The sequence below is a fragment of the Protopterus annectens genome, chromosome 3.part0 (assembly GCF_019279795.1).
Source record: "Protopterus annectens isolate FY-2018-M chromosome 3.part0, PAN1.0, whole genome shotgun sequence".
Taxonomy (NCBI): Eukaryota; Metazoa; Chordata; order Ceratodontiformes; family Protopteridae; genus Protopterus; species Protopterus annectens.
Window position 1 is genome coordinate 1666968329 of NC_056731.1, and position 21951 is coordinate 1666990279.

The 21951-nt window shown below is 44.1% G+C and overlaps 1 protein-coding gene across 6 annotated transcripts in view; it reads left to right on the plus strand.

Annotated features, from left to right (window-relative positions):
- OXR1 (oxidation resistance 1) overlaps window positions 1-21951 on the plus strand; it is a 4227902-nt gene that overhangs the window by 3017945 nt on the left and 1188006 nt on the right. The gene's annotated exons all lie outside the window — the stretch shown is intronic.

A 21951-nucleotide genomic window follows, 5' to 3' on the forward strand; every position in this document is an offset into this window, starting at 1 on the left:
GGTAAATAAGATGATTTTTTTAGGAAGAAGTGCTAGAAGCTTTGAAGCTTTTACTGATCATGGACAATTACTGGATCTTCCCACAATATTGCAACTACTGATACTACTACTACTAGTATTGTTTTTTCACACAAGACAAAAAGTACTAAGGCAGAGATGAAAGAAAAAAAAAAACCTTAAAGGATCTTCTAGAAAAAACAAGAAAGTACATATTATTGAACTTTCTTCAGAACCATCTTAGAGAGTTAGGTGTTAGCACTGGACAAGAGCGAGTGATTATGACTAAATCCTTGTTCTTCAACTACTGGAGTTGTGGATGTTCCATATCACTGTTGCAGTATTCCTAACAGGATCTCCTGCAAAGGATAGCCCAACATTAGGGTAGTATACCAGAACCTTTAGTACTTACAGACATTGTCACATGTATGCTTCCTGTGCAAGGCATAGGGCATAAAGGTGTCATACAGATGCACACATTCAGATCTTCTTTGCTGCCAATCCGGATGCCACTATTGAATGTCTGTCTGAACACCTTTCTTTGCTTTTTTTTTTTTTCCAGATGAATGGCCTGTTGAGGCTTCTCCTTATTTTCTTTGTGACAATGTCAATTTTCGTTCATTCCTCAACATATGGGTTTGAATCCAATCCTCAGATCTGAGTCTGCTGCTTTTTCACAGCTCATGGATACTACAATCTTGTGAGCTCCTTCTTTACCCATAATGCAGCAGCCTCCCTCATTCCCAGATCTCGTTTGCCTCCATTGTGTACAGATGTGGTCGCTGCAGCTCTCTGGAATTAGTTTGAAAAAGATATGTTTTTTTTTTTTTTTACATATCTACTTCCTTTTCACTAGAGACTTATTGTTATCCTCCCTTTACCTACTTGACATAAATATTGTCTTTTTTTCTTACCATTTGGTATTTCTTGACTGGTCATCTTTCTCTTACCGCTTTTTGGTAATTCTTTCATACCGTTGTTGGTATCCCTTTCCTGTCTTTCTGTAAAAATAAAATATATATATTAAAAAAAAAAAATATATATATATATATATATATATATATATATATATATATATATATATATCTTTTTCTACTTTAACTTCTCCCTTGTTTTTTTTTTTTCCTTCTAAAAGTGGGATTGTTTCCTCCTTTTATTTGGTGTTGTAAAAAATGGCAGACACACTTTTTAAAACCTGATAGTTTATTAAATCAAGGCATAAAATTCCATTGTCACATGCCCATGATCTCTGTGTTTACTGCTTAGGTCTGGATCATTTGCGTTCTTCATGTTTGATTTGTAAGGCTTTTAACCCTAGAGCATTGATAGGAAGAATAAAGTTATTCTTAACAACCTTCTTCTTTCGGCCTTTGGAGAATCACTGGACCTAAGTTCTTCAAGTCTGAGAAAAAAATAATTCGGGCAAAGACCTTCTGAGCAGCCCAGTTTCTCTCAGTCCTGTTCGGGTCCGACTTCAGAATCATGCAAGAAAATTCAAAAAAACTTCAAATCCTAAAGGCAAGGTTTCAGATCCGACCTCTTCAGATACCAGATCTATATCTTCGGATCCAGCTCAGCATGAACCATAGAAGTTGCCTAGAAGTAGGTATGTATAGTCCTTGGATCCTGTACCCTCTCGGCTCCCCTCCCTATTTTTTGGAATGATGCCATTATTCAACATCACCTTCTATAGCCTTTTCCCATTCATCCACAATTCTCGCAGAAGCCAATGTGGACAGAAGGAAGAGGAAGCTTCTTGCGACACAAATTCAGATGGGAGTCCTCCCAGCTTCTACCCCCATGGGTTCAGAGACCTTCACTGGTACAACATCACCAGTTACAACATCACCAGTTTTGGCTCCTTCGATCTGTCCTTCAGTTTTGGAACCCTTGTATCTAAGACTTTCGGCACTGTCTGTTTCGGATTTGAAGATGGCTTTATTTTCAGATCTGAGTTCTCCAGCTCCAGGTGTGTTGGAGACAGACAACTCTCAGACCGGAAGAGTCATTTTCTGATCCGAAGGGTTGGAGTCGACTCTGAATCTATTGAAGCCATCTCTACCCTTCAGAGCCTTGGCATTTGATAGCTCAATTTCCAACTCCTGCCTCTGGTGGTGTGCCTTTGGGTCAGAGGGAGCTGTTGGTTCAGAAGCATGTCTTCTCAGGTCCAATGATCTCCTTCTCCCCAGGGTATTCTGCCTTCGAGGTAGTAGAGAGTGTATTCTCTTCTAGAGGTCAGACTGCTTCTCGCCCCTTGGATCTTACTTCTGGATCTCTGATGTCTTTGTTGTGAGCCACAGCATTCTACTGCACAGGGACAGCCAGCCCAAAGTCTCCAGGCTACCCAACATAGTATAGTTATTTGTTCCGATTCTTCTCCAGAACATCCCACCGAAGAAGTCTCACCAAAGAGGAAGTGCAAGAGGTGGCACTCGGACTCTTCTCAGGAGGCAGTCACAGAGAATACCTGCAGGGGTCCAGCGACTCTTCCTCTGATCAGTTCTTCCTGAAAGGAGGCCCAATTGCCCACCTCTGGAGGCAATTGGGGGTCACTTATCCTTGCACAAGAGAGCTTGGCTAGACCTTACAAACAATACTTTGGTTCAGAGGATTATTTCCAGAGAAGATATATTTCCCCTTTTCCTACCTCCTCTGTCAGTAATCAATATTCCTGATGTCCCACCCCAGTTAGAGGAAAGCAGCAGATGTTCTTGGTTTTTCACTGTTTTTCACTGTTGCAGTCATCACATTTGGGTTATCCCTGCCAGGGTAGCCCTCTGCCGGCCTGAATACCAGAGACTTAGTATTTCTGTGTCAGTTGCTGTCACTTGAGGACTTGCATCAGGTCGTCAATGGTATAAAGGAAGGCATTCAATGTCATTACCTCAGTCTTTTTTGCCATGAAGCCCGAAGCAGAAGCAGTTCGCACAAGTGCTTGTTGGCTGATACCTGAGTTTTGTTTCCGAACTGAAATTGAAGTCTTCGAAAGCTAAGTACCCCATTGGGGATCCTTTTTTCTTGCAGTAACCGATGTTAGAAAAAGTTAATTGTCTCACCTGTGGAAAGCAAATACCACACTGGGACTTCCACTCTTACTGCGTCACTTGTCTAGGCACAAACCACAACGTCCCTCGTTGTTGCTTCAGTGTTTTAACACCAGAACTATTCGTCGTTGGGCCCTTATTGTAGCCAAATATTTCCGTTTATAGTCCTCGAATTCCAATATAGCTTCAGTAAGCCATCTGAAAGCAGATATTCTAAAAAAACGTAAAGATAAAGACAAGAGACCGCACAGGACCAGACCTCCCAACAATGCTTCTGTTAAGCTAGTTGTCAGTCGTCCGCAACTCAGTGAGACGCTTTCACAGCCCCTGATGCCTGCTTCAGTTCGCAGGCTGCTATCGAGACCTTTTCGGAGTCCGGTATGCCGCAGAACTCTTCTTCATCTGCGGTCATCTCTACCTTGGATGGGTCCAGAGCTGCTGTGCAGCCACCAGCTTCCAAGGAAAGTCCTTCGCAGCACTGAATCCTGTCATAAACCGACACCTTCTTTCACGGCTTCCGTTCTTCAGAAAACAGAGTTCCTTGGGTCCAGGGGTGGAACCACACCCAAGAAACCAACTACCCATTCTCAGGCCACTACTCCCTTGCCTCAGTCTCAAATGCTTAAAATGGCAGAAGACCTTAGGCTGATTAGGGGAAGCCAAGCCACTCCCTCAAAAAGGAAAAGAGATCAGTCTCCAGTAGTTTTGCCTGAACAAGAGTCAGATGAATCTGATGCATCTGACTATGAAGACATGCAGCCCCTCTCCACACACGAGGATTCTGATGCAGAGGAATCCATTCCTTCAGCCTCTCCCCAAGAGGATTTCTCCTTTGGGGAAACCCTGCATACCTTAAGGGAGCATTTCCAATGAGAGAGTCAAGACTACCCACAGTCTAAAAAGAGGCTCAGAGAGTTCGTGAACCTTCCACAACACAGGCTCTTAGCCATCCCCCCAGTCCTAGATGTGGTGGATGATGTCTTCCTTGAATCCAGCTTGACTCCAGATGCCCTCCCTCCTGCTCCCAGAAAACCAGACAGGTACTAGAGTCCCTGACTCTCACAAATATCTTTTTAAAAATCTAACAGCTGACCCGGAGGTCATTACTCAAGGGCCTAAAGGGAGTAAAGCAAACTCAGATAAGAATTCCACCCCCTCAGACAGGGATTCCTGAGCAATGAACAGATGGGGTAAAAAAGTATACACCTCAGCTACTCTTGCTATCAGGGCACAGCTTGGCAGTTCCATATGCTTAAGTGTCAGCAACATACCTTGGAACTCCTTAAACAAAAAATGTCCTCCTTTCCTGCACGGGCAGAATCTAAAGATTTACAGGACTTAATGCATTCTGATGGTCAAGTAACTAAATGCACTTTGCACTGTGGTTTTGACACCCTAGAAGCTTCTTGCAGAGCAGCAGTCACCTGATATGTCTTTAGAAGACATGCATGGATTAAGGAACAACCCCTAGGAATTCAAGAAAAAACAAACTACTGAAAAAATAATAACACAGCCACCGAGCAGTCTTTAAACACCAGACGGACTTTTAATATTAAGCGCTTTTCGTCCACCCAGATAGGTAGACTTCATCAGACAAACACGTAAAACAATGTACCAACTTTTAAACCTAAAAAGGTGCCAACTCCAACCAATCAGCTTTTTTGCCTGTTAGACCAGTGTTCGTTGGAATACTTAAAAATACATTACAAATACAATAAAACAGATGACAATTAAAATACACTAAAAATACATTGTTAATCAACCACCCATATAGAAACAGTCCCAAACATCATAAACTACCCTACAATAATATACAGAAAGTTAATGATGATAATAAATTATAATACTGACAAGTTTTACATAATGTAAAACTCTTACCTAGTTCATATGAAAAATCAATGTTTGTTAATAATTTAATAAATAAATAATTACCTAATCACATATGCAATAATAAAGAAAGGAGGAGGATCTACCGAAGCAAACTTTTCAGCTTCAAAACACAAGCCAAAGAAGTAACCTCATTTATACCAGGCGGAGTGTAAGAATTTAACCCAAGTTGCCATAACAATTCACACTTTTCTAACAACTGGCAAGGTCCACCTTTTCCATCTACAACTACCTGATCAATAACTTTAAAGAGAAAGTGGTGGGTCGGGTACTCATTACAGTGTCTTGCTAATGCGTTAGTGTTACTCTTCTTTTTAATATGATAGATGTGTTCGTAAATCCTTTCTTTAAGCTTCCTGTCAGTGATGATATCAGTAATATTGTGAAAAGGAACTGGAACCTATTGTTACATGAAAGAGATTTAGTGGATAAATTGGGTGACCACCCTTCTATAATTTTAGGAAGGGTAGGAACCTGAAGAATATAGTGGAAACCAACATTAGGATGTCCTATAGGATTGCAGTACCTATAAATGCGAATCATGTAATTATTGTAGGTACATTGCTACAGGGTCTAGTTATACAGTGAACCACTATGTATTTAAGACTAGAGGGTAGATGCAATAGTAACTTTAAATCAGTGGTGTACTTAGCTTCCTTTGTGTTTTGAAGCTTAAAAATTTTCTTCGGTAGATCCTTCTTCTTTCTTTATTATTGCATATGTGATTAGGTAATTATTTATTTATTAAATTATTAACAAACTTATTGATTTTTCATATGAACTAGGTAAGAGTTTTACATTATGTAAAACTTGTCAGTATTATAATTTATTATCATCATTAATTTTCTGTATATTATTGTAGGGTAGTTTATGATGTTTAGGACTGTTTTTTATGAGCGATTGATTAATGAAGTATTTTAGTGTATTTTGACATCTGTTTTATTGTATTTGTAATGTATTTTTAAGTATTCTAACGAACACTGGTCTAATAAGCAAAAAAGCTGATTGGTTGGAGTTGGCACCTTTTTAGGTTTAAAAGTTGGCACATTGTTTTACGTGTTTGTCTGATGAAGTCTACCTATCTGGGTAGATGAAAAACGCTTAACATTAAAAGTCCGTTTGGTGTTTAAAGACTGCTTGGTGGCTGTGTTATTATTTTTTGAAGGAACAACCCCTACCAGACCATGTGAAATCAAAATTGCTGGATGCACCCTTGCACAAAGTTAACTTATTTGTTACTAAAGCAGAAGAGATCTTAAAAAAGATGGAAGAAAAAGCAAAATCTATGCAGACTGTTATTTCTTACAGGTCTAGCCCTTTAGGGTCAGCCGGCATTTTCCCTTCAAGCACTGGTCCTTTCCTGCTCTGAGTAGACAGGGCCAGCCTAGGCCCTGTGGAAACAGACCCCCCCCCCCCAGACAGCAGCCCCAGGGGTAGCAGAGATCTAAGCAGTTAACTACCTCCACTTAAAACCAGGGAGTTTTAAGCCACCCCCTTATGGTAAGAACTCACAATGACTTGCCCCCTCCTGACCTCACCTCTGCCCACCTTCACATACCCCTAGAAGGAAAATTCTCCTTTCACTCAAGCACCTGGGCCACCATTACCAAGGACCAATGGGTTCTGAACATTGTGTCTCAGGGGTACAAATTCTCCTTTCACACCTTTCCAACCCCAAAAGGGTTCCCAGATCAACCACCAATTCAGTGGGCAGAGGTTCAAAAGCAAATCCATTCCCTGCTCTCCTTGGGAGCAGTAGAGCGCGTTCCTGCACAGCAGATGGGCCAAGGCTTCTACTCCAGACTTTTTCTGGTGCCCAGAAAAGAGGGCACCTGGGTCCCCATCCTCGATCTATCCATTCTAAACACCTTCCTGGTGATCCCAAAATTCAAAATGCTCACCCTCCAGCAGCAGTTCCTCCCATGCTCTCCAAAGACGCTTGGCTAGCCCCCCTGGACCTAAGAGGCCTACCTCCACATTCCTATCGGGGAGTCCTGCAGAAAATATCTCCACTTCAGGGCAGGATCTCAACACTTTCAGTTTTCTGTGCGTCCCTTTGGCTTATCCACTTCTCCCAGAGTTTTCACACAAAGCATTGCCTTTTGCAGACAAAAAAATATATATGTATATTCAAATTTATTCCTACTTAGACGACTGCCTTTTTCAGGCAGACAGCCAGGAAAAGCTGCTCAAAGACCTGGCCTTTGTAAAGGACCTGCTAAACTCCCTAGGGTACACAATCAACAAAAATAAATAAAAACAGATGCCCAACCAAAGGATAATCTTCCTGGGAGCAAGTCTGGACACAGCATCCTTGATGGGATACCTTACACTAGAGAAACAATTTTTCTTGTCAGCCTACTTCTCCCAACTGGCCACCAGGCCCCAGCTTTCTGCAAGGAACATCCTGCAAGCTCTGGGGTTCATGGCTTCTTCCATTCCCCTCATTCCATCTGCCAGTCTGCATATGAGGAAACTTCAGTGGTACCTAAAGAGCACTTGGTGTCAACACTTTCAAGACCTGAAACCTATAATTTCTTGCCTCAGACAGGAATTTGTTTGGTGGGCAACAGCATGCTCCCACAACAAGGGACTGCCCTTCTCCCCACACCCCGCCACCCAGACCCTTACCACAGATGCATCAGACTACGCTTGGGGGCACACCTGGACGGCAGGTGCATACAGGGCCAATGGAACCCCCAGCAACACCCCTGCACATCGATCAAAAAGAGATAATGGCTGTGCAGCAGGCCGTGATAGCTTTCAAACACCTTCTCTCTCCAGGGCTTCTCCTGATCAAAACAGACAGCATCACATCACTGTGATGTGGTACATCAACAAGCAGGAAGGGACTCACTCCTACTCACTGTGCAGGCTGGCCATGACCCTTTGGTTCACAGCCTCTTCCATGCAAATACACCTGTTAGCACAATACCTGCCAGGCTCTCTCAACTCCTGGCAGACCAATTAAGCTGAAAGCTCTTGGGACTCCCATGAGTGGCAGCTCAACAGAAACACCTTCTTCCTAATAACTCAAAAATGGGGAACCCTGGAGGCCGAACTCTTTGCCTCCCACACCAACAATCACCTCAGCAAATTCTGCACCAGGCAGCATCCTTGCATGGCTTGGAAAGTGGATGCCCTGTCCTTCCCCTGGGTAAACCTCTATAAAAATTAATGCCTCTGCTATTTCTGTTCAAAACAATCCAAAAACAAGCTGAAAGACAAAAAAACACCGGAGACATTGATGTAGATATCCACGTTTTACTGATTCTTTTTACCTCTGCTTACACAAGCCTTCCAAGGAATAAATTCATCATCTGGGACGCCATATTAAATAAGGCTCTCAATTATCCAATTAACATATATAATTATATAATTAAATTCGTTATATTCACTTCAAGACTTGAACAAAACAAAAATCTTCTCAATTTATCCATCATTTGATACAAAATTTCTTCAAAATATTTTAGAAATACAAAATCTAGATGCATTACAAAAGCTTTTCATAAAAAATGCAAATATTTTATGAAACCAATTTCTCTGCATAAAACATACATTTATGAAAAATCAGTGTAGATGCATATACTGACAAAAATATAACCAAAAACAGTCTTCTGAAACACAATCATACGTTCAAGTCCAACTCCATATTCAAACCATTAGGCCACAGGGTATTAAAATTGATAATATATCAGTAAAACGTGGATATCTACATCAGTGTCTCCTGTGTTTTTTTGTCTCTGCTATTTCTGCTAATTTTTCCACTGAGCAGCCTCTTTTTTCACACCCTCTGATTAAGCAGTTCCTTAGAGAGGCTAGCAACTTGAGGCCCCCCCAGAAGGGCACCAACACCAGCTTGGGACCTTAACTTTGTCTTGGAAAAGCTCACCCTACCCCCCCTTTCGAACCAGCTTCTTCTGCAGATCTAAAATTTCTATCCCGGAAGACGGCCTCCCCCTGGCCATCGCTTCAGCCAGAAGAGTCTCTGAGCTGCAAGCACTCATGGCTGTGGAACCCTTCATCTTCCATGCAGACAGGGTATCCCTCAGAACTAATCAGTCCTTCATGCCCAAGGTGGTGTCCATTATGGCTCTGAACCAACCCATCCATTTACCCACCTTCTTTCCTAAGCCCCAAAACAAGGGGGAAAGAATTCTGCACTCTAGGTGTGCACAGACGGCTCAGATACAATCTGGACAGGACTAAACCCTTCAGAAAGTCTGATCAATTGCTTGTTAGCTTTGCTTCAGGGGCAGAAGGCAAGCCATCTCCAAACAAACCATTTCCAAATGGATAGCACACTGCATCCATTTCTGCTACAAACAGCATGGCAAGACCCCCCCCACAGGGGGTCATGACGCACTCCACCGGAGCAGCCTCCACCTCTGCAGCTTTCCTCAGAGGAGTCCCCACCAGAGACATCCTGGAGGCTGCCACCCGGACACCTGTTCATACTTTTACCAAGCATTATCACCTGCTTCTCTTCTCCAAATCCAGGGCAGGGTTTGCCTATGCAGTCTTGCAGGGCATTCCAGCCAGCCCCTAGCTTCCTGGACTGCCTCCACCCATTTCCTCAGCTTTGGGAATCTACCCAAATGTGATGACTGCAACAGTGAAACACGAAGAACATAGTACAGTTGTGTACTCTTACCATAAATGTAGATGTTTGAGATTGCAGTCCTGGTTTCCCTTCCTCCATCCCCCTTTGTCCTTTTCTCCCCCCCCCCTTGTTCTCCTTTCCTTACAAGGGACATATTGGTATATATTTTTTACTGGTGGGGTTCTACCGCCAGAGTCTGGCCTCCTACTTTGGGGGATCCTGACAGGTTAGGGCAAGAAAAACTGATGTAATGGTGTCTGATGCCTTCCTTTATACCACTGACGACCTGACATCAGTCCTCAAGCGACGGCAACCGATGCAGAAATACTAAGTCTCTGGTATTCAGGCCATCCGAGGGCTACCCTGGCAGAGATAACCCAAATGTGATGACTGCAACAGTGAATACTCTCAAACATCTACATTTATGGTAAGTGTACACAACTGTACTTTCTAGAAATACAAAAGCTGTTAGAAAAAAGTCATCCAAGAGGTCCCCCCAGACCAGAAAGGATGTGGAAATTCGTCAAGATTCTTTTTAGTGCCAAAGAAAGCAGGGGACTGGAGATCAATTTTGGATCTTAACATTGTGAACAAGTCAGTTTAGCATACCAAATTCCGGATGGTTACGGTGCAGTCCATCTTGCCTTTTCTGCCAAGGACAACTAGATGTGCTCAGTAGATATCCAGGACATGTACTGTCGCATGAAAATAAACAGATGGTCCAGGAGATGTCTACGCTTCTGGCTGGGAGCCGGTCACTACCAATTCAGAGTACTGCCCTTTAGTCTAAGCACAGCCCCCAGGGTGTTCACCAAATGCATGGCAGTAGTAGCAGCTCACCTGAGACTGCAGAGATTCTGGGTGTTTCCATTTCTAGACGACTGGCTCGTAACCTCTTCAACTAAGCATCTGCTGCTAGCAGCTCGGGACTATGTACTCCAGATTTGTTCCAATCTAGGAATTAGTCAGCCACAACAAATCTCAACTTTGGCCATCTCAGATGTTCGAATGCATAGAGGCAGTCTTCAACACAATGTCAATGACAGCTCCTCTCCCTTTGCCAAGGGTTCAGACTGTTCATTTTCAAGTCAACTGAATACTTCAAAATACTCATTTTATGTCAGCCAGATTGATTTTACAGAACTGGGGTTGATGTTCTCAGCAGTAGTTCTAGTTTTGCTAGCAAGATGCCATATGAGAATTCATCAGTGGACATTAGCAACCCAGTGGTCCATTCTGCAACAACCTGTGTCCACCAAGATCAGTGTAACTCAAGCCTGCAAAAAGTACCTTTGGTGGTGGATTCACTCAGATCCAATTTTACAAGGTCATCCATTCCTCCTCCCTCACCCCAAGGCCATAGTGACCACAGATGCTTCCCAGATCGGGTGGTGGGGCATTTTTGGTGAAAAACTGTTCAAGGCACGTGGTCCCCCGAAGAGGCCAACATGCATATCAGTGTCCTGGAAATAAGAGCGGCACATCTAGCATTGCAGGTGTTCCAAGATTCTCTCCCTTCCAGAACTGTTGCAGTTCAAAGGGACAGTATATCTGTAGCGTTGATACATAAAGAAACAAGGAGGAACCAAATCTTACCGCTTGTGTTGAGAAGTTATGAGGGTGGCAATGGACGATCTCTTCAAATCAATTTCTGGTAGCAACGCACATACTGGGAAATCCAACATGATAGCAGACAAATTGAGCAGGTCCATTTTACTGCCTCATAAGTGGTCTATCCACAAACAAGTGGTGGAAAAAAGTGGAGGAAATTATTTTCTGCCAGTAGGGGCAACTATGCTACAACCTGTTTGCATCTCCCTTAAACAGCAAATCTGAAGTAGTTTACTTCATTTGGTCTTCAACCTGTGGGAATATGGATCCGTATCGGATCTGAGCCGGCAAAGATTACTAGCATCAGCTCCGAGCTCCAGACTCCGCCCCTTACCCATAATACACCTCCACTGCCTTCCACCCCCAGATCTTGTTTGCTGCGATTTGTAAAACATGTCTCTAGAGCTCCAGCTAGCAGGGTGATTCTGATTATAAGTTTTTCTAAATTTTCTGTTACTTTTAGCCGTTTCAGGTTAGTATAGGTACGCTTTCTCCCCTCCCATCGCTTTTGCATCGAGTGTAGGTTTGTAGTTATAGTTAATTTGGAGTAGTTTGTCTGTTGTGCCCCCCCCCCCCCCTTAGTCAGTCTAGTATGGTGAGTGGGTGTGTGTTATTAGTCTAAAGAAAGTTAGTTTTTGGTCTGTGTCTTTTTTTTTTTTTTTTTTTTTTTTTAAGGCTTCTTGCTTGATAGTATAGCTGAAAAGGTTATCTTTAAGCGCTGCACAGTGTGTGGCCATAAGCTCTCTCCAGCGGATGGCCGCACTCTGTGTGTTGTGCTTAGGTGTGCCCCACCTTAATGTGGAGTGCTCCTTTTGTGTGGGGATCAATCCACGAGCCTTGAAGGATACAAAGGCCAAGTTGGCCCTCAAAGGTCTTCTGCCTGCCACTAAACCTCCTTCCTCGTCTTCAGCTTCAGTCACAGTGGCTGCTGTGATTTCCTCTCTCCCTCTGGCTTCCCCTCCCTCCCAGGCTGGGACTCAAACTCCTGCAGCTAAGCCTATGGTAGCAGCGCAGAGGAGAGGTAGAGAGTGGAAGAGAGAGTCAGACGATGGAAAAGAGGAAGAGGCCCCCTGATCTCTCATCCCCGAGCAAGTCTGCATGGATCCGTGACTCCCCTCGGCTCCGGTCTTCGAGGTTCTCCTTGGAGCCTGAGGAGACACGTTCAGTCTTCCGGACCTCGGTTCCCCGACCGGCCAGGTCGGAGTCCGTGGCCTCATCTCGGTCGACCAGTTCTTTATCGGACATGGATATGGATAAGATGATGAGGTGCTTTATCCGTACACAGATCCAGATGGGGGGTCTTGCCAGCCTCCCCCCCCTCAGGAGGGGGGAGCTTGCTTCCCTTTCTTCAGCCCATTTCTCCTTCCCCAATCCGACCTTCGGCTTCGGAGTTCTCTGATCCGAGGTTGGCCTTGGTCAGGGGGTCAGCGTCAATGGTCCTTGTGTCCTCGACACGGACAGCTGCCTGAAGCATGTCAGATCCCACCAGTTTGGATCCTAGCCACTCTCTGAGCCGGAGCCTGGGTGTCAGATCCGAGAGAGTGGATCCTCTTCCATCGGATCCGACGTTATCAGGCCAGGTTCCCTCCCTTGGAGCTCCGTCCACTTCGAGTCCGGCTCAGATTCTCGCGTCAGATCCGGGGAGACCAGCCTCCTTATTAGCTTCCCAGGAAGTCCGCTCTCCTTCGGCATTCGATGTGGTAGAACGGGTCCTCTCCATCGGATCGAGGCCCCTGACTATTATTAATCTGACTAGTTTTATAATAAGCCTTATCTATTATTTGCTGGCTATACCCTCTTGAGTAGAACATGTTATACATACTATAAATTTCCTGTCTTAATTCTTCTGTATCATTACAATGCTCTAGTTCATGCTTGTTCTGCATGCTTACCTGCCAGTTTCTTTCATTGCCCCTCGGACTCCCCCCAGACCCTCTCAGTACTGTCTTCAGTCCCCATTGTCGAGGGACAGCCTGTGCCCGAAGAGCCCCAGACAGTCCCCCCAGAGGAGCAGATTGCTTGCGAGCGCTCCCTGGAGAGCCCCACGGGAGATGTGCCTTGCAAGCATACGTGCAAGAGGAGGCACTTGGACTCCCCCAAATCCCTAACCAAGGACACAGATTTAGATGATGAGGAGGGCTCCCCAAGATCACCTCCCGACGATGTCTCCTTTGGAGACATCATGGCGATCTTGCACTAGCGGGGAGGTTGGTCTGCCCCCAAGCCCGCCTCTGATGAGTCTGTGTTTCTGAAGGCTTTCGGCACAGGCCCATCTACGTCTTGGGTGTCTGTCATCGTCCCCCCCGCCGCCGCAGATCCTTTAGTGGATTTGATCACCTTGCAGGAGTGGAAATAGCCAGATACCGTGGAGCTGATCTGCAAGCACCCCGATAAGGTTCTTAAGTCCCCCCATTGACAGGCCTTCCTGGAACAAGGCCTCCCCAGTGGATGCCATGTTGGTAGCAGCAGCCACGAAGAAAGAACCGTCTCAGGAAAGTTCTTCTGCCCACCCTCGTGATAGAGAGTCACGGATGATGGACCGCCTAGGGAAGCGGGTGTATGCTTCAGCTATCTTTTCAGTTAGGGTGCTGAACTACTTGGCCCATGTCACAAGACTCCAACGCGACCTAGTGAAGGAGCTGGAGGAGTCGCCACACAAGTCCATGTCTCAGGAAGACTAGGCTTTGTTCTCTGAGAAAATGGCCACTCTGAGAACAGTATCAGATACTTCCATGCGACTCCTCTCCCATGCTATGGAAGGAGTGGCTAGGGCGGCTGGGTCTGGCGTGTCCATGAGGCGTAACGCCTGGCTCAGGTTGTGCCAATTCACTGAACCCTTTAAGGCATCCTTTGTCGATGCCCCTTATGATGGCTCGACTCTCTTCGGTAAGACCATCAAGGAGACACTAGTCCAGAGTGAGAAGAACGGGAAGACACTGTCTGCCGTCGGGATCTGCTTCTCTAACTCTCAAAGGTCGTTTTCCCAGAACCAGAGAGGGCAAAAGATGATGTAGTTCTGGAAGTCTCAGTATTCCCGGGACACTCAGGGCTGCTCTTCTCTTAGAGGCAGAGGGTAACAGAATGGACGCCGGCCCTGAGGCCGATGAGGTCCTCAAAACTTCAGGTCTCGAACCTTTCTTGGACAGACCCAGCAACCCCGAGATGTTGTCCAGCTGCTCTACTCTGGAGGCAGTTGGGGGACGATTGTCCTTGCACCCATAACAATGGACCACTGGGTGATTCAAATCATATATAGAGGATATTCTATCCCCTTTGTGAGTTCCCCCATAAACTCCCAAACAACTCCTGGACATTCCACCCATGCAAAGGGAAGCAGCAGCACCGGAAATTTCCAAGCTGCTAGGAAACCGAGCCATCGAAACCATCCCCCCAGATCAGTCCGGATCGGGCTTCTACTACGGGGGACTTGAGGCCCATCCTGGACCTCTCTACCCTGAACCTGTCAGTTGCCAAAGAAGAGTTCCAGATTCTCACACTACAGTCCATCATGCCATACCTGCAAGAGAGTGACTGGATGTGCACAGAAGCTCCAGGAGGTTCCTCCGCTTCTGGCTAGGGGCCAATCATTATCAATTTTGAGCCCTACCCTTTGGTCTCAGCACAGCCCTCAGGGTGTTTTCCAAAGTGATGGCGGTTGTAGTGGCTCACCTGAGGCTTCAGGGGATTCAGTTCCATCCGTATCTGGACGATTGGCTCCTCACTGCTCCCACCAGGCATCTACTTTCCCAAACTAGGGATTACTTTCTGAAACTTGCCCTGAGTTTGGGTATCACCGTCAACACAGCCAAGTCTCTACTAGAGCCTGTACAGGTGATAAATTACATTGGTGCCAGGAGAGACGCACTACAGTGCAAAGTGTTCCTGACCTTTGTGAGAGTTCAAAACCTCAGGATGCATGTCTCCCTAATTTACCGTTCTCACCTCACGACAGCGGAATCAGTGTTGAGGGAACTAGGCTTGATGGCGGCTACCATAACTCTCCTTCCATGTGCTCGGCTCCACATGTGGATTCTTCAGTGGACTAGCGGTTCAGTGGTCCCTGTTGGATTTACCACTAACCTATCCTATCCACCTGAGTCAAGTGTGTCGGTCATCTCTCATATGGTGGACGAGCTCTCCAGACATTTTGGAGGGACGATCCTTTGTTCCAGCCACAGCACAAACCACAGTGACCACGGATGCCTCCCAACCCGGGTGGGGGGGCATTGTTTGGGCAGGACAGTCCAAGGCCTGTGGTTCCCCCATTGAGACCAGCTTTGCATATCAGTGTCCTAGAGATTAGGATGGTCCTCTTAGCATTGCAGGCCCTTCATGCCTTTCTTCCTCTGGGGACAATTGCCATTCAGTCAGACAACATGTCAGTAGTCTGGTATATCAGCAAACTGGGAGGAACCAGATCTTATCCCCTTTGTCGTAAGGCCATGAGAGTGTGGGAATGGACGATCTCCACCGGTCGCTTTCTCATCGCAATGCACATTCCAGGACGGTCCAACATTCTAGTGGATAGACCAAGTCGGACCATTCTGATGCCTTACGAGTGGTCTTTTAATCTATCAGTAGCGGAACAGATCTTCAGCGAGTGGGGTCAATCTTGCTGCAATCTCTTCACATCTCCTTCCAATACGAAGTGCAGCAGGTTTTTTGCTCTGAACCCCCCACCGGGGGAGTCCCCCAGAGATGCTCTAGTTCATGAAAACCACAAATGGAAACAGTAAAGTAAAAACCACAAACCAGTAACCCAAAAAAGAAATAAAACAGCGTTTATTCCTCTGACGTCTTGGCTAGTGCCTTCACAGGAGAATGCTAAACTAACGTCACACTCTATATTTATAATACATTCATTCAATCAATTATCCAATAATACTATTATTTAATTACTTACAAAATTATTTAAAGCAAAACTCTCCATTCCTTGTGGTGCCAAAGTATCAAGTTTTAAAATATAAACTGCTTCTTTATACAATAAAACATTTTTAATATTTTTGTACAAATAATTATCTACAACTTTCTCTAATATTGTACCAACTAACCCATGAGACTGACTCTGATGTTCATAATATAAATGCTCTGCTACTGAGCTAGACATTTTAACATTTTCAATGTCTCTGATGTGTTCAAGCAATCTGACTTTAAAAGGCCTTTTTGTTTCACTAATATAAAACTTATTACAGGGACATTTAGGTGCATATATAACGCCCTCTGTATCTCATCTAAAATTTGCTTTCACATTAAATTTTATACCATTTATATTGTCAAACCCTGTAACCATATACTTGCATGCCTTACATTTACCACAGATTTCAGTACCAACTGTTCTTAGAGCATCATAAAATTTAAATTCTGATTTAATCACACTACCTTTAACTAAAAAACTTTTAATATTTCTCCCTACTTTATAAGATAATTTTAAATTCCCTGGTAACCATTATCTTGCTTCCTTGGATTTTTTAAAAAAAATTCAATAATATTTCACCCTGGCTATAACTTTATCACTAAAAACACTATATAATGTGACAAAATAAATCTCTGAATTATTTTTTAATTTCATTACTATCATACCTTATTATATTTCTCTTACATTCATGTGTATTAATCTGACTAGTTTTATAATAAGCCTTATCTATTATTTGCTGGCTATACCCTCTTGAGTAGAACATGTTATACATACTATAAATTTCCTGTCTTAATTCTTCTGTATCATTACAATGCTCTAGTTCATGCTTGGCCTCCCGGTGTTCTGCATGCTTACCTGCCAGTTTCTTTCATCCCGAGGTTTCTGCAGAAAGCTTGTCGACTGGGGAGCAAGGTGATCCTCATTGCCCCATTCTGGCCTCACCAGGTATGGTTTCCCTTCCTTTGGTCTCATCTTCTAGCTCCACCTTGGATCCTGGATCCCATTCAGGACCTGATTTCACACCCATTGGGGGTGCCTCATCCGAGTTTGGACAGCGTGAAGCTCATGGCTTGGCTGCTCCAGTTCCCGTGATTGCTAGGACTCCCAGAGTTTCCTCTTCAGTTAAGTCTATTTTGGTAGCTGCTCATGTCTTCTACCAGAAAGGTTTATTGCAGCAAATGGAAACTTTTTTTCTTTCTGGGCCTCTCAGAGGAGTTTGGATCCTTTTATGGCTCCTATTTCCACCATTCTTGATTTTCTAACTGATATTTTCCAGCATGGAGCTAGTTCTTCTACTGTCAAAGTTCAGTTGGCTGCCATTTCTCATTTTCATGAGGGTGAGAATTCTGCATCCTTGGCATATTCTAGACTGTGTAAAGCCTTTATTAAAGGCACTTTTTTGCTACGCCCCCTGGTCAAAGATACTGCCCCCCCCCCCCCCCCCCCGTGGGACCTTACTATGGTTCTCCAAGCTCTAGTTGCTCCACCTTTCGAGCCTACCGCAACTGCAGATCTAAAATTATTATCATGGAAAACAGCTTTTCTGGTAGCTATTACCTCTGCTAGAAGGGATTTGGAATTACAGGTCTTGTCCATAAAAATTTTCTGTACATGATTTTTCATAAAGATAGTTTCCCTTCGAACCAACCCAGCTTTACTTCCTAAGGTGGCGTCACCAGTCAGTATCAATCAGACTATAAATTTGCCTGTTTTCTTTCCCAAATTTATCAACAGGATGGAATACAAACAACACATGTTGGATGTTCATAGGCAGTTAAGATTCTATTTACACAGGACAAAAAAATTTCGTAAATCTGATCAATTGTTTTTCATTCTGTAGACCCTTTTTGGGCAAACCTATTTCCAAGGTCACTATAGCTAGATGGATTTCTTCATGCATCCTGCAGGTCTATAAGGACAAAGGCATGTCCCCTGCAGGTCAGGTTAAAGCTAGCTACATCTGCAGCTTTCTGGTCTTGGCTGTCTTTGGATGACATTTGCTCTGCAGCTACTTGGTCCTCATCTCATACGTTTATTTCCCATTACAATTTGGATTTGACATCTAGGAGGAGAGCATTCTTTGGCTCCGTGATGCTCTGGAATATCCTTCCATGAGGGCTTCCCAGGAGTTTAGTAGCTGGGGCTCTGTCCCACAGGCTGAAGACCAAATGAAGTAAACTACTTCAGTTAAAGAAGTTATGTACTCACTATAACATTCCATCTGAGTAGTTGTACTTCATTTGTCTTCAGCCGTCCCTCCCTCCTTCCAACGGACCTTGGCGCATGTTCAGCCTACGGGCTGTAGTATAGGTCACAAGTATGTTATCAGGTCGAGTTCCAAGTATAAGTTCTGAAAGCTCAATCTGGGGATGGAAGGCAGTGGAGGTGTATTATGGGTAAGGGGAAGAGTCTGGAGCTCAGAGCTGATGCTAGTAATTTGCTGGCTCGGATCCGATATGGATGCATATTCCCACAGGTTGAAGACAAATGAAGTACAACTACTCAGATGGAATGTTATGATGAGTACATAACTTTGTGCAGCATGTTCTTTGCCCTAGTACCCGCACCAGGGAGTCAGAGTGATGCTTTCCTTCACGATTGGTCCCCAGGTCGCCTTTATGCTTATCCTCCTACTCCATTAATCCCCAAATTGCTACAGAAAGCATCCCAAGTGAAGAGCAAAGTCACCCTCATTGCCCCTTATTGGCCTTAACAGATTTGGTTTCCTTTCATTTGGCCTCATCTACTTTAATCGCCTTGGATTCTGGATCCCATTCTAGATCTACGGTCTCACCCGACAGACATTACTCACCTGGATATCCTGGCCCTAAAGTTGACTGCATTGTTTCTCCGTTTCTGTTGATAGACAGACCAACACAAGCTCTCTTCCCCCGGTCCGCCACATTCTTTTATCTTTCAAACCATCCACTAGAAAAATTTACAGGTGCAAATGGGAAAAAAATTGTCTTTTGGGTGCACCAATGGAACATCAACCCTTTTTCAGCATCAGTACTAAAGATTCTTGAATTCATGACTTCTGTTTTTAATGATGGGGCAAGTCCCTCAACGATTAAGGTTCAGTTAGCTGCCATCTCCATTTTCCATATTGGAGTTGATAATTATATGTTGGCTTCTTCAAGTGGTTTGTAAGGCATTTATAAAAGGAACCTTTCTACTCAAACCACCCTTTAAGGATCCTAATCCACAGTGGGATCTGAATTTAATATTATAGGCCCTAACTCAGAAACCATTTCAACTGGCTGCAAAATGAGAATTGAAATTTTCCACTTGGAAAACTATGTTTCTAATAGCTACAACATTGGCTGGGAGAGTTTCAGAACTTCCATCCTTATCCTTTAAGCCCCCTTACTTAATTTTTTCATAAGGATAGGTGTGTCCTTAAGAACCAATCCTTCCTTTCTTTCTAAGGTGGTGTCAGGATCTAACATTAATCAATCTATCCACCTCCCGGTATTTTCAAAATTTTCAAACAAGGGTGAATGCATTTTGCATTTATTAAATATTCAGAGACCATTACGTTTCTGTCTACACAGATCAGAGAAATTTAGGAAATCGGATAAATTATTTATATCCTTTTCGGAAACTAGATTGGATCTACCAGTTTCAAAAGTAACCTTAGCAAAATAGATGACAGATTGTTGTTACCCTTGTTCTGGCTGTCCTTCTGGATACTTTCTCAGCAACTTCTATGGCCCTGGTTCTCAGCCCCTAGCTCCCAAGAAACATGACAGATTTTACAAGTTGTCTGATGAATGTAAATTCTTGTATAAATGCCCTTCTGCTGATCCTTCTTTAGTGTCTGTCTCTTCGGCAAACCCTTCAAGTTTTTGCCCTCTACCAAGCTGCTTCCCCCAGACAAGGTTAGTTGGGCCATGGAGAGGCTAGGCAGGAAGGTTTATACTAGTCACCTTCTCCTTTAGGGCCATTAACTACCAGACCGATATGACTATGTATGTTTTGGTCCTCCTTTCTCAGGTAATCTTCGATCTCCCTGACTCTGAGGGGAAGGCTTCTGCTCTTCCCTAGTTGGGTTTCATCTGTCAAGTTGCCTGTCATTCTGTTAAGTGTAGTTGTAATGCTGATGATGCTTCCTCCAGGGCTACTGCATTTAGTTCTGTCATGAAGCATTACTCATTACTTAGTCCTCGGGCTTTGCCTGATGACATTAAGGCCAAATTGTTGGATGCTACTTAAGATGATAAAAATCTTTTTGGTGCTGCTACCGCTGAACTTTATAAATCTCTCCAGGATAAAGGCAATTCTTTGCAGGAGTTGAACACATTTTTGTTTCTCCCATTCCAGAGTTTTAAAGGAGTAAACCTTCCATATCTGCTTTTGTTTGCAGGCAGTCTTATCCTCTTCCTAAGGGTAAAAAGGATTCTAGATGTATGCCTCCTGCTAAGTCTAATCAAACACCTATTTTCCAGAATCCTGCCTTTCAGGACAAACTGGGTTCTATTTGACAGTTTGCTTCCACTTTCCCTTGGTTGGGTCCTTTTATCCCTTTGTCTTCCCCTGTCTCTTCCAAACTGTTTGAGAATCACAGCAGTCTCTTGGGTTCTGTCTGTCATCCGCCGGGTGTATTTCATGGATGTTCTTCGTGTTTCACTGTTGCAGTCATTACATTTGGGGTAATCTGATGGCAGGTTGCCCTCAGTTGGCCTGATTAACAAAGTCTTGGGTCCTGCGTCAGTTGCTGTCCCATCTTCTATGATGTCAGGTCATCGGGGGTATAAAACATTTCTTGCTCCTTACCGATGTCAGTAAAAGTTAATAATTGTATTACTTGTGGGAAGCAAATACCTCATAAGGATTTTCATTTGTACTGTATTCCTTGCCTAGGCCCTGACCACAATGTGCCTTGCTGTCGGTTTTGTGCTAAATTTAATCAATGCACTGTTAAGCGTCTGTATATTTTTGCATCAAAATATTTTGGCTCAAGATTTAACTATCCAGAAATGTCGTTGGTTAGCAATCTGACTACCGGAATATACAAAAAACGCAAAGAAAAAGACAGAGACCATCGAGGTCCAAAACCGACGAAGCTTCTCCTAAGCCAGTCGCCGGTACTCAGTGAGGCGCTCTCGCAGCCCCTGATACCTGCTACTTTTGATTCGCAGGCCTCTGCTGAGACCCATCCGGAGTCCGGTATGCCACGAGACACTTTAAGTATTGAACCCACGGATGTCTCTACCTTAGATGGGTCCAGAGCCGCTGAGCAGGCATCGGCTTCTGAGGGTGTTTTCAGGTCTATATATTAAACCGACGCCATCTTCAAAACCTAGGCCAAAATCAATTTCTACGTCTAAAAAAACGATGCTTGGGCCACGTGCACAGGCCCCTATGCCTAAAAAACAAATTATCAAAATGGCTGAGGATTTAATTACCTTGATCAGGGGTTCCCATCCCCCTCCTGCTAAGAGGCCTAGGCAAGGCACTGATTATGAATCATCAGATCAAGTTTCTATTTCTTCTGATTCCTCTTATGATCAGGAATTATCTATTCCACCTTATGAAGACTGTGATGCAGAAGATTCCATTCCTTCTGCTTCTCCTCCTGAGGATTTTCCTTTTGGAGAAACTTTGCATATCTTAAGGGAACACTTTCACTGGGAGAGTCAGGATTTCTCAGAATCTAAAAAGAGGCTTAGGGATTTCCTTCTTCTTCCTCAGCATAGGCTTTTGGCTATACCTCCTGTTCTAGACATTGTTGATGCTTTTTCAGAATCCAGCATGGCTCCTGATTCCCTGCCTACGGCTCCTAGTAAGCCAGACAGATATTACAGGGTTCCTGACTCCCACAAATTCCTTTTTAAAAACCCTACTGCTGACCCTGAAACCATTTCTCAGGGTCCCAAGGGCGTTAAGGCTTC